We start from the raw sequence: 12,934 nt of genomic DNA on the forward strand, positions 1-12,934 counted from the left end.
AGACACAAGGCAGGCTTCTTTCACTGAATGCATTCTACCTACAGCATCCATTTCAGCCTCCAAAAGAGATGTCAAAACGCTGAGAATTGCCTCTGAGCACAGACTGAGAAAGAGAGCAGGAGAGAGTGCATCACCTATTAAAAAGTAACTTCTGGGCAGCGCATTGTGAGGATGAGCAGCAGGCAGAGAAGGGGAGCACGCAGACACATGGTATATTCCTGCCTCTGCCTCTCTCTCCTCTCTTTTGGTCCTTCTCTCCGGCTCTCTTTCCCACCTCCTCTCCTTAGCGCTGCCTTCCCCTCTCCCCCTGCCGCAGGCTGCAGAATGGGACACGCTTGTTCCCCAGCCAGCCGGCAGCTGTCACACAGCGGAGGCAGCCAGCAGCCGGTGCAAGGAGTGAGCCTACTCTGTCATTTAGGATGACTCACTGGAATCTGGCATCAATTTCTCTCTTTCTGGTAGTGGACGGAGAACAACCAAAAAGCTACACTGGACTAGACCAAGGTAAGAGATTTAAAGTCCTTTTTTTTCTCCCCTAAAGACGCCCGATGCTTTGAGGGTGCCAAGCTGCGCCTGAAAGGCAGCACTGGAACTAAGTGGGTAGGTGCCTGAGCACCTGGCATTACCTGCCACCACTTTGTCTCTCCGGCATTAACCCTGCCTGCGCCGCCCAGCTGCACCCCGCGGGGGAGAAGGCAGCTCATCACGTAACCTGGGGACTGCATTTTCTCCCCCTAACACAACTACCACCGACAACACCCCCAGCAGCGCTACCACCTGCTCCTGTGGGGACGAGAAGCCTCTCAGCGTTACTAAGCGATCAGGCTTTGTGCGCTGCCGCCGGGAGCGGAGTGCAGCAGGCACCCGGCATGGGCTCCGTGCGGGTTCATGCCCACGGCAGTTGTTTCATCGCTTGAACGAGCTGAAATTCCACAGTCGGCAGAAACACTGCCCTGTCATTCCCCCTCCCTCCAAGGGGTTCTCGTAGGGCTGTGCAGGTATGATCCATGCTCAGCGTTTCCGAAGTAGCGCACCCTGCAAGCACCAGAACCAGCCTGCTGAAGCACAGGCAGCACTGCGCTACCCACTCCGGCTGCATTTCTCTCTCTGGCTGTTCTGCCGCGAAGCGAAAACCCAGCGCTGCAGGAGGGTTTTTGCAAGGACAGTACATGTCTTTGGCACAGCACTTGACTCTGAAGGGAGTAGCTTGCTCTCCCAGCTCTGAAATTCTGGCAAAACACCCTTCTGCCATTTTCCGAGGCAGAGTTACCTAAGCAGATTTCTGCTGAGGTTGACTGACAGTTTTTAGTCACGATTTAAATGAAAAGATTTCACTGAATATCCACAGCTTCATTTCTGTCAATCCGAGGCTTTTTACCAAATGGCTTACTTCAAAGGGTGACACCTTGGAAATTAAGCCAGTATCATGCTCTTTGAAATCCATAAAGAGAATATCAAACTAGCTACTGCACATCACAGAGCCACACGATCTTGCCTTTGGCTCTTTAACAGTCTAACTGCAGTGAAGGCATTTGGTTTGCTTTACATATTCTCTGTGCCATGGAAAGTGTTGCAATTGTAACTAGATGTACCTGTGATTCTTATACATTATACAGTATTTTTCTGCAATACCTTACATATTCTATATGCTCAGATCTCTTACACGTTGGCAATCAGTTTATTAAGAGCTGACTTTTAAACCCCAAAAGAACTGTCCTGATACCATTGCTATGAAAAGGATCTCTGCTCAAAGACAATGACAGGTCTCGCATTGGTCACATCTACAGAGATGACTAAACAGGTTATCAGCAGCTAACACTGAATCCTATCCAGCTTGCAGGTAGTCACCAAGACTACCTTGCCTGGTCTATTGGCTCAGTATGAGATCTGTGGAATGAACTCAAGGATGGCAGCAATAAACATCTCTCCTTAGTTACCATTTGTCAGTGCAATTTTTCAGAAACAGATTAGAGGAGAAGAGATTCTTATTTAAGAGAACTTAAAGGACTTTGGTGTAAACCTTCAGGAAGGCGTAAGGTAACAACTTGACATATCAGCAGAGATTCTACCTCATTTTCCATCAGAACACAGCATGTTTTTCCACTTGATGAAAGCGGAAAGGGTTTATCAGCATTCAAATTTAAGATTATCTAATTATTTTGAATAATTTGGACAATTGCAGAGACTTCAGTAATTTTTTCCCCCTTTTTGATTTGTGTTTTTCTTAGCATTTAGACTGCAAGGGTATCAAATTATTTCCATGTAGAGTAACTCCAAAATGCAATTCAAACAACAGTCCACTGTGATTCTGTCTTTAAGCACTGATAATATCCATGCTACTTAGTTTTAAATTAGTAGCTATTTATTTTAGACAAGCACTTAGTCACTTGCTACTGTCATAGTCTCTGGGGTCTGAACAGCTATTTTTAAGCCTGTCTGGCTAATGTCTAGAATACAAAATTATCCTGTTCACAAATAGGGGTTTTGTTTGTTTTATTTTCCTCTTTTCAGAGAGAACAGTGCAGTTTTCAACAGTATAGGTCTCTTCAGGTGGAATCTTTGTCCATTTACATGCACAACATTCACTGTGATAACAGTTTTGTTGTAACTTGGCAACGACAGCTAAATAAACCAAGTTACATCCATCACACATGCAAACCTTGCATTGTGCTGCTCCACACTCAGCAAATGAAACCCTTGAGATAAATGACTTTCCAGACTTGTGGACCAGTCAGTTTAATATCATTAGCTGGGCTCACCAGTGGTCCTAATTACAGAAGAGTGCAGAAAACAGCTGCAAAGTCAGCACATGTGCAAGAGGGCTGTTTATGAAGCAGAAACACATGCTTTAATTTGAGGATTCTTAGTTGCAACATGAATTATGAACCAAAAGTATGGCATTTAGTGTCACTGTTAAAAACATAGTCTGGCTATGGTCCAGGTGATAAGACTGGTAAGGGGCTGTATGGGGTTATCACTGGCCTCTCTGTGAAGGTGTTTTATTTTCACTAAAATAAACAACTTCAAATGCTTTTATACATGATCAGGGTCTTGGGTCATTCATTTACTGGTGCTGGAAGTCACACTGCTAGGGAGTGGCTAGCCCAGTACAACCTATTATCCCATCTACCTTACTTCAGATAGAGAATCCACTATCAAAGCAACTGCATGGCCAAGGGACAGAAAACACCACCTGTGCTACAATGGAATCATTAAGAGACATCCCTAAGACATAGAGATGCTAAATTCTGGAGCTCTGATGGAGCCTAAAAGGATTAAACCAGCCACAAACCATCTAACTTGAGTCAAGCTGTGGCTTTGACAGGTGGCTGGGGGATCCCCTCAGCTGGGATTTTCTAATTCCTCTGGGCAGTTCATTTCAACAGAACTGAAGTCACAAGAGGTAGAAGTTTTGCTGTGGCTAGTTAAGTATATTTACTCATAATTGATTTCTTTCCAGAAATATAAAGGTTCAGACAAATTGTTCAGCTCAGAGAATCACCTTAAATAGACACTGCTTCTCTTCAGTTCTCACTTATTTCTGCAGATTTCACTTGAAAGTAACATCACAACCAAAGATGAAGAGCTCTAAACAAATCAGCAAAGTTTTACACACAAGGAACATACCAGCTCTTGATAACAAGCTCTAGAAAGGTATGAAATTCATCCCAGCTATTCAATAAACAGAGCCTCCTGCACATAAGCATTGAAAGATGGGTAAGATGTCATCCTCCATTGCAACAAGCATACTTAGCCACTTTTATGGTTCACTATTCATGTTACTGTAACTCAGGCTGCTGTAGTTCTATTCCTAGCACACTGGATAGGGTCAAGATTGCCTCCTCTTCATTGCATGGTACTTTGTTGAAAGGTAAGCAGTACCTAGAGGCAACATTTTGAGCACTTCTACTAAAGTATCAATTTAATGATGATTAAGTTGAACTGTAGGCAGGCATTAGTTTTAGAGCAGGGGCATGTTTTGCACACATGCTATATTGCTTTCCAGGAGCTTCCTGTAACATAGCCTTACCAATTAAGATCAGATCAGGATGTTCATAGGGATGAAATTAAGGCCTACATTCTGTACAGAGCAGGCATCCAACCCTTACAATTAGACATTACCTTTTGACCAGAGCAATTTTATTTCCTCAGAGTAAAGAAATGTTAGTTTCAAATATCCTGTAAGTTAGGCTGTTGGAGGGGTAATATTGCTTTCTTTGCTTTCAATGATTTCATTCCCCAACAAACTTGACCACACTTTCACGCCAATGGAATTTGAACCATTGACCACCTGCACCAGTGAAGAGTACAACTAACTGAACCATAAAGGAGTATGTAGAAAAGGTGTAGTGTATCTCAAGATACCAGTGTGAAAGTAATATCAGAACCTAATATAAGGTAATATAGCCACTTCAATCACAGCTGAGTTTTGGCATGTCATTAAAATAATGTCAGCAATTTTCAGCTTCTACTTAATTACTTTGCTAGGACTAATCACTTTTTCATTAAAAACTGTCCTATTTATTTATTCCAAACAGTGTTCTGTATTTTCTACCAGATAAAACATAGGTGATGCAGTTCCCAAGTCACCATTTTAGTTCTTTCTTGCTCAAGCAAAATAAAAGCAATATGGCATTCACCACAAAGTAGCCTTGCCCTATGATTTGGACTTGTGAACACAGATGTCTTTCAACAAATGAAATGACAGAAAAAGTCTTTTTCTTCTCATTCATTGAACATGTGAAAAAGTCTTTTCACTCAATATCAGCTTGCTTGGTTTTTTCCTTTGATTATGATTCCACTTCCCCAAATGATGAGGAAGCTGAGTATGCTACCCCTGTATTCTCTTTAGGGTCTGAGGTGATTTCATTATTGAGTTATTGGCTAGTTTAAGGCTGATGCATTGAAGACAATCTGTGTGAATATACTAACAAGAGTTCAAAGAGAACATTTCTGAGAGCAAAATGTACATTCTCTAGAGCATTTACAGTGGATGACAGATCAGAAACTGATCTTAGAATTTTTGGCTATACTCAGTAAGCTTTTTGTAGCTTTTCCTTTCCATTTCTTGTTATGTCTCAACCTTGTCATGTTAAGAGTGTGTTTGAGAAAAAAATGTTTTTGCTACTGAGGGCACCAGCAATGCTGAACAATGGTTAGTGAAGCATGTAGCACCCAAGTGATCTGTAGGTTAAACAGAGGACAATATACCGTGATCCACAGGATAAAGCAATCAAAGTAAAAGCCAGGAGTAGATTTTATGGCGGGGGAGGGGGGAACCCAAAGCTACTGAGACTGTTGATTTATGACACTTGGAGCCTGTATTCACACACTGCTTGAAACTATATAGCAAAGAGTGAATTTGCATGCTGCAGAGATGGTGGAATTTAATGGGACAAGACCAACGCATCAAAGCACAAACAATACGTATGGCAGAAACAGTAAACGAGAAACATAACTGTTGTTTGCAGACTGCATTTCATCTTTTACACCAAAGAGACTCAAGTTTTGTCTAGGTCCTAAACATGAACAGTCCTGTTGTGAAATTTAAAAAGATAAAACATTTGAAAATCACATGGATCTGTGCACTTTGTGTGCATGTACGACACCAGAACAGCTTCAGATGCTAAAGGAGCACAAAACCCCTCCTAAAACAGAAACACAACTGCAGCTTCACAAATCCCATCTGATCATCTTTTAGGCAAGGTTGTAGGCAGACATATTAAATATAAATAAATATATAAATAATGTAAATATAAATTATAAATTATAAATATAAATAATACAATGTAAATAGAAAAGAACATGGAAGCTTTGATCAGAGGAGCCTTTCTTCAGTTCCTAAATCACCTAAACAAGCTGCCCTGGTTACAATCACACACGCCCAATTTTATTCTCATGCCTACTATACACTACAAACCTACTACAAACCATCCCATAAAACTCCAAGACATAATTCAGGTCATAAAACATATAAGACATTGCCATACCTGGAAACAGCTAAGGCTTCTTTCCTGGGAATGTCACCGAGGTGGTGCACATCAGAGCCATATCACATCCAGCCAGGGTACATCCAGAGCAGTGCGTGGCGCATCTACTGTCACTGGAGGCAGTTCACAACAGAGCTGGGAACAGAGGAAAAAGAAATATTAGCCTAAAATGAGGCAACCTCTATGCTACTAGCAACTGCAGAAAGCATTGACCACATTGCAGCTGTTAACTTCATTATAGCTGGTACTGCTTTGAAAGGAAAGGAAACAATACCCAAAGCCTTGCACTTAGGAGAAAGCCACATAGTTCTACAGCTAGTTTCTTCACCAGGGAAATGGAAGAAAGACTTAATTACAACTGTTTATCTGTGGCTAAAATATTAACCTGGCAGACATGTTTATCTTTTGTAAAACAGGTTTAATGATGCTCTTCATGCCTTTTTCATTTTTCTCATTGCTTTGCTCACTGACCCCTGTTGCCACTGGTACTATTACACTTTCAGTATCAGTAATAGAACCATTACGGAGTCTTTCTGTTGTTTAATAGGGTTTGAAACCTTGAGAGTTGAAAATAATTAGGTTGGATATCTGTGCTTTAAATGAAGTTTGATATTTGGTGGAAAAAAAAACAAACAAACCAACAAAAAACCCAGGGAGGTGGTGGAGGCACCATCCCTGGAGGTGTTCAAGAAAAGCCTGGATGAGGCACTTGGTGCCATGGTCTAGTTGACTGGCTAGGGCTGGGTGCTAGGTTGGACTGGATGATCTTGGAGGTCTTTTCCAACCTGGATGATTCTATGATTCTATGAAAACAAAATAACCAAAAAAAACAACAAGCAACCAACCAAACAACTTCACAGAGATCCCTAAATATTAAACCCAAATGGGACCACGGAATAACTGATTCTGACTTCCAGCACATCACAGTAACTCTGCAATTTCACCCAGTTTTGCCTGTGTCATGCCTGCTACCTTGCATTGATAAGTTCATTGTTAAGAAAAGTAAAGTTTGACATCTTGAAAATTATAACACAGGCAAGTGTAGGTAGGACCTTAAACTTGCTGATCACAAGGCAGTGGGATCATTCCCTTCTCCTCCCCACACAATTCAGATCTTCTAACCAAAATTCCTCTGAACTGCAACACACAGACCCTAAGCATGGCAGTTTAATCTCAAAATGCATTCCTCACATGAAGTTAAGGGAAAGTGATTAGAGAACTTGCTCTAGAATTCAACACAGATGACAGACACTTCTATCACTTGATTTTAAAAGCTTTTAATAGTTTCAGAAGCCTCAGGAGAATCACTACAGCATCACTTTATTACATTTTTTTCCCCCTGCCTGAATAATCTACTTTTTCTTCAGCATGCTGTTTCTAGATACCATTATGTGGAAAGTGGAAAAACTGCTAGGTCTGACCTTAATCAAAAGTTTATCAGTGCTGCTGCTCAAAAGGTAAGTGCAAATGTTAACTCTCTTTGGGCACTTTCTTGCAAAGGGAGTTCATAAAGCTCTTTGGAGACAAACATGTGCATATAATAGAGGATTTTTTTTAAATGGAAGGATGTTTTTTTATGTAGTAGGAGAGAACAGGAGAGACCAACATCTCTTTGCAGCATTATGGCAGACTTTACTGACACAGACAACTGCTAAATTGCCTCAGTCATTCTCTGTGCTCTGTACTGCCCCCTGAAAAAAATGTTACCAGCATTGCATATGCTAATGAATAAAACGAACAGAGCAGAGGGGGAAAAGGTGCATCAGAAAATCATAGAATCAGCCAGGTTGGAAGAGACCTCCAAGCTCATCCAGTCCAACCTAGCACCCAGCCCTAGCCAGTCAACTAGACCATGGCACCAAGTGCCTCATATCATAGAATCAACCAGGTTGGAAGAGACCTCCAAGATCATCCAGTCCAACCTAGCACTCAGTCCTATCCAGTCATCTAGACCATGGCACTAAGTGCCTCATCCAGTCTCCTCTTGAACACCTCCAGGGACACTGACTCCACCACCTCCCTGGGCAGCCCATTCCTATGCCAATCACTCTCTCTGCCAACAACTTCTTCCTAACATCCAGCCTGTATTTCCCCTGGCACATGAATACAAATCAAAACCAAAGCAGATATGGTTAAATAACATGGCAAATAGAATATATAGATGAGATTACAGATGTCATCACCTGAGAACCCAGTGCTGTCCCATAGTCTGTGCTGTAGATGGGAACTAAAACTTTAGATCTAAACCTTCTGACAAGACATCTGCAACTTCAGCTCACAGCCCCTGGGCAATGCAAGCATGGATAATGCTTGCTGAGTGAGCTGGGCATGGAGCTTGGAAATGCTAAAGAACAGATAGCAAAGCAGAAGATGGTGTCTGACATTAGTTCATAGTACACTACTGGATAATGCCTGCTGAGTGAGCTGGGCATGGAGCTTGGAAATGCTAAAGAACAGATAGCAAAGCAGAAGATGGTGTCTGACATTAGTTCATAGTACACTACTGGATAATGCCTGCTGAGTGAGCTGGGCATGGAGCTTGGAAATGCTAAAGAACAGATAACAAAGCAGAAGATGGTGTCTGACATTAGTTCATAGTACACTACTGAATCAATTCAGCATCTTCCATACTCTTGTCAATCATGATTCCAAAGAACTGCAGGACAAATAGATTTTCTCTGAGGCAGAGGGATAGGTGACAGGCAGTGTCAGACAACTCAGTATCCATAAGTTGTTAAGACAGCAGAATCCACACTGTGTTTTAATCTCACACTGCCAGTACACAAAGCTGGGTATCCACATGCAGCAGTCTTCTAGAAGGTGGACAGTGGATTTTTGGATGCACAAAACAAAGCAAAGACCTAGGAACAGCTACTGAAATACAAAGAAGATGATAGGAACCTCTCTTTAAAAATACTAACAGAGACTTCTGAAGAAAGAAACAATGAAGGGAAGAAATGTGGGTACTAGAATATCAGTAGTATAAAACCTGAAAGCTGTAGAACTAAGTAGGGATTTGATTTTCACCTGCTGTGACTCGGAGCCATGCTAAATCATGGCACCATCTTTTCACTGAAGGTCTTTGCTATGCCCCAGCCATGACCTGTTTACCACCTCAGAATGGGAAATTCTGTATATTAACCAAGCACTTTAAGTAGGCAAATCCAGCAGGAAAACCAATACAAAATCAGTTCAGTCTGCATTATTTAATCTACTATCATCTCACTGTTGCTAAATAACGCTGTTTTTATCCTCAAATCTGTAGCATTAGCTCACAGTAACTACTGTCTCATTCATACACCACTTCTTGATATGTTTTGACACTCAGAAAATTGTTTCTTTGCTTGAACTTAGGAAACAATTTATTTTCTGAGGTTGTGATGGTTTGGGTGTTACCTGCACACCCACACTTTGGAAATCACCCAGACTAGACTCAGCCAGCTCTGGAAATTGAATGAAGCTTTACATTTACAACTTAGCTCAATATACAAGCAGATATTTACAGTATATGCAGTTATAGACAGAGATGGACAAGGTGAAAGGTAATACAGAAGCACAACAGCCCTCCCAGAAACCTGAGTCCCAAGGAGGGGCTCCCAACTGCCCTTCCACCTTCTCCCACCTCTCTCAACCTTACCCTGGACATTTCCTTATACCCAAGGAAGAATGGAGCGTTGGCCAAGGGGGTTAGGAAGCAGGTGGATTAATCAGTGAGACAGCAGGTTAAGGATAGAGAGAGAAATGCAGCCCACAGCCCGGACAGAGAGCAACTCCCTTATCTATGTTTGGATTCTTGCTCTTATACATCTCAGCAAGCCTATGAGTGAAGTAGACATCACCCTTGTTTCCTTTTAACAGCCTGTAATCTAGTCGTCCTCACCAAAACATTCTAGCTAGCTTCAAACTAGCACAGAGGTGAAAAAACAAATAAACATGACACCATGGAAAGAGTCTTCTCTGGTCCTTCTCTGATGAACAATTAGCATTACATACATTCAGCCCTCATTCAGAAACCTACAAACACACACACACACACTTCTGTGGGTAGTAAACTGCTTAGTGAGTAGGGCAGCGCATGCAGGACAGGCACAAATTGTAGGGGACATGCAGAATATCTCAGGGAAGGGATGGAAGAAATGAAGTAGCAAATTTTGAAGTGCCCCACTATGGAATGTAGGCAGATGTCCTGTAAGTGGTATCTCAGCCTTCTGCAGTCAGTCTTGTGTAGTGGTATTTCATGTAAACACAGTCCTTTCATCACCTGCCCTTTGCTTCTGATCATTGTTTATGATCTAACTCAAAACTGCCAGCTCTTACCTAGACCTCTGAGAATATAAATAACCAAATACCTCCAATAAGCCTGGCAGCAGCTGCCTCCTGGGTTTTAAAGGTCAATAATTTCTTTTAAAAGATCAATATATTTGTAACTAGCTAGTAAAAGCTTCCAGCCTAAAAATATGCTCAAATGGACAACCCAACAAGGCTTTTTTCCAAGCTGCATCCATTTTAACAATGCTCACAACCTGTCACTTTAAAAATGGTCAGAAGGCCTTTTAGAAAGGATGGGGAATTCTGAAGATGAATGCTGCTCCTTTTCAGGAAGCCACCACTTCATCATTCCCTATTCAGAGCTTATCAGAGACAAGGGATACTATTCAACAGCAACAACTCAGGCACAATGAAACAGGAAAAATGTGTAAGCATACATGGCATTCCACTGTGTCAAAGAGAAGCAGACATGCTGTGCTTAGCTTCTCTGAGAGAGGCACTTTCTTTCAACCCACTCTGTTCTCCAGCCACTGCTGAAAGAATCATCATTTTTTAAGAGAAGGGATTGGCAGTGAGCTGGGGAAAATAGCTGAAGATAAGCCCACCCATTTGTCTAAAAGTTTGTGCCATCAAGAAGGGAGTCAACCAAACCAGTTGCTTTTCCTAGAAACCAAATTTTTTTGTTAGCTACATTTTATTTGGTTTTTTTAAGCCTACACTTCCACATCATAAGGAGAAATGCTCAAGTGGGCTTGAAAAGTAGCACTGAAAATAAGCATGATTGGGAGAAGTATTTGATTGAATGGAATTAAAAGAATTTGATTTCCTTTTGTGACCAATCATCTCGTACTGCAGCCACAAGCAGCAATACACCATGGTAACCACTGCTTAAAACTCTAAAGGGAAGGTTAGAGCAGAGCACTTCTCATTCAAGCAAGAGCCTACATGAAAATAGCTGTGAGTGTTGCCTTAAAGTTATTAGACTCCAAGGCAAGACTCAGATGTTCCCTTGTAAAAGGTGCTTGCAGAAAATAGGCTAGGGAGTAATGCAGGTCCCAGAAGAACTGGGTTCCTAAAATTAGGTCAGCACTGGTATAAAATTAGATTCAATGTTCTGCTGACTGAACCAAAAAGAGGAGTGATTTGCAATCAAGAGTTCTTGAGAGCAACGATTTATCTTGCTAGAAGTCTCAAAGTATGGGCCACAGACTTGCACAGTGGTTACCTCCTTCCTGATCTGCTAACACTCACCTGAAGCCCAAGCACAAGTGAACTGAAGCATTTGTAAATGAAATTAGGGCCAAAGCATGCAGCACTGTTTAGTCAAATCATAGAATCATAGAATCAATCGGGTTGGAAAAGACCTCCAAGATCATCCAGTCCAACCTAGCACCCAGCCCTAGCCAGTCAACCAGACCATGGCACTAAGTGTCTCATCCAGGCTTTGCTTCAACACCTCCAGGGATGGTGACTCCACCACCTCCCTGGGCAGCCCATTCCAATGCCAATCACTCTCTCTGCCAACAACTTCCTCCTGACATCCAGCCTAGACTTCCTCCGGCTCAACTTGAGACTGTGTCCCCTTGTTCTGTTGCTGCTTGCCTGGGAGAAGAAACCAACCCCACCTGGCTACAGCCTCCCTTCAGGTAGTTGCAGACAGCAGTGAGGTCCCCCCTGAGCCTCCTCTTCTCCATGCTGCACACCCCCAGCTCCCTCAGCCTCTCCTCACAGGGTTTGTGCTTCAGGCCCCTCACCAGCCTTGTTGCCCTTCTCTGGACACCTTCCAGCATCTCAGCATCTCTCTTGAATTGAGGGGCCCAGAATTGGATTATTGACTATAATTGATTTATCAATTGAATTGACAGACAAAAATTCTTCTGTTTAGGAAGAAAAAAAAATAAAAAGAGGAAAGAACAACACACGAAATCAAAGCCCACTTCCATCTGAATCACTCAAGTGCTCAAAATATTTGCTGAATTGGAGATTGCAACTACAAAAAGGTATAATGTAGCAGCTTTGAAGCATAGGAAGCAAGGATCTTGAAAAACAACTTTCTAAAACAAATTTTAACCATCTGCTGTCCTGTGATGTTCTATCTCTGAGCCTTAGAAGCTAAACTTGGAGGAGAAGGAAATCTTGCTTTCTAGTAATGAATGAACTGACCCTGACTTAAAGAAGCACCTGAGTTTAAGGACTAGACTGGAGCAGTGAAAAAGGAAGATCTGCAAAAATAACCCCAGCATTCATTGCTACCTTGTTGGTATTGCAAGACTAGTCCAAAATAATTTATTATAAGCTTGTTTTAACTGAAGTAAGGCTCATCCTCAGTTGCAATAAACTGTATGCCTATCCACCCCACTGTTCAGTCTCCTTAAGGTCACATTCCTGTGGATCTCTGTCCAGAGCTCTGGGTGCACAGAGTGACTAAGGTAGATCCTGCAGGCTGAAGCCAGCACAAGTAGCAATTCAGAGGGATGTCTGGAGGAGCACCTACTGCACAGAGTCCAGGAAAGCTCTTCTGGGGATTGCAGCAATGTGTGAGGATGTTTGAAACTGCCAAGAGGATTACAAAACACATTTGGAAAACTCCAGGACAGAATTTTCCTGCACACCTGGGGACAGCAGGCCAGTTAGTGTAACAGAGAACTGTGTTAGTCTGCAGACAGTTACTCCAG

At 42.2% G+C, this 12,934-nt stretch overlaps 1 protein-coding gene across 2 annotated transcripts in view; it reads left to right on the plus strand.

Moving 5' to 3' along the window:
• Nucleotides 1-255: 255 nt before the first annotated feature.
• Nucleotides 256-12,934, plus strand: part of RASGEF1A (RasGEF domain family member 1A) — a 171,348-nt gene continuing 158,669 nt past the window's right edge. For both annotated transcript variants that reach the window (XM_064145414.1, XM_064145413.1), the window contains exon 1: nt 256-504. The gene's annotated coding sequence lies outside the window, so the exon portion shown is untranslated. The remainder of the gene's footprint in view (nt 505-12,934) is intronic.

This window comes from Pogoniulus pusillus, chromosome 6 (genome assembly GCF_015220805.1).
Source record: "Pogoniulus pusillus isolate bPogPus1 chromosome 6, bPogPus1.pri, whole genome shotgun sequence".
In the NCBI taxonomy this organism is placed as follows: domain Eukaryota; kingdom Metazoa; phylum Chordata; class Aves; order Piciformes; family Lybiidae; genus Pogoniulus; species Pogoniulus pusillus.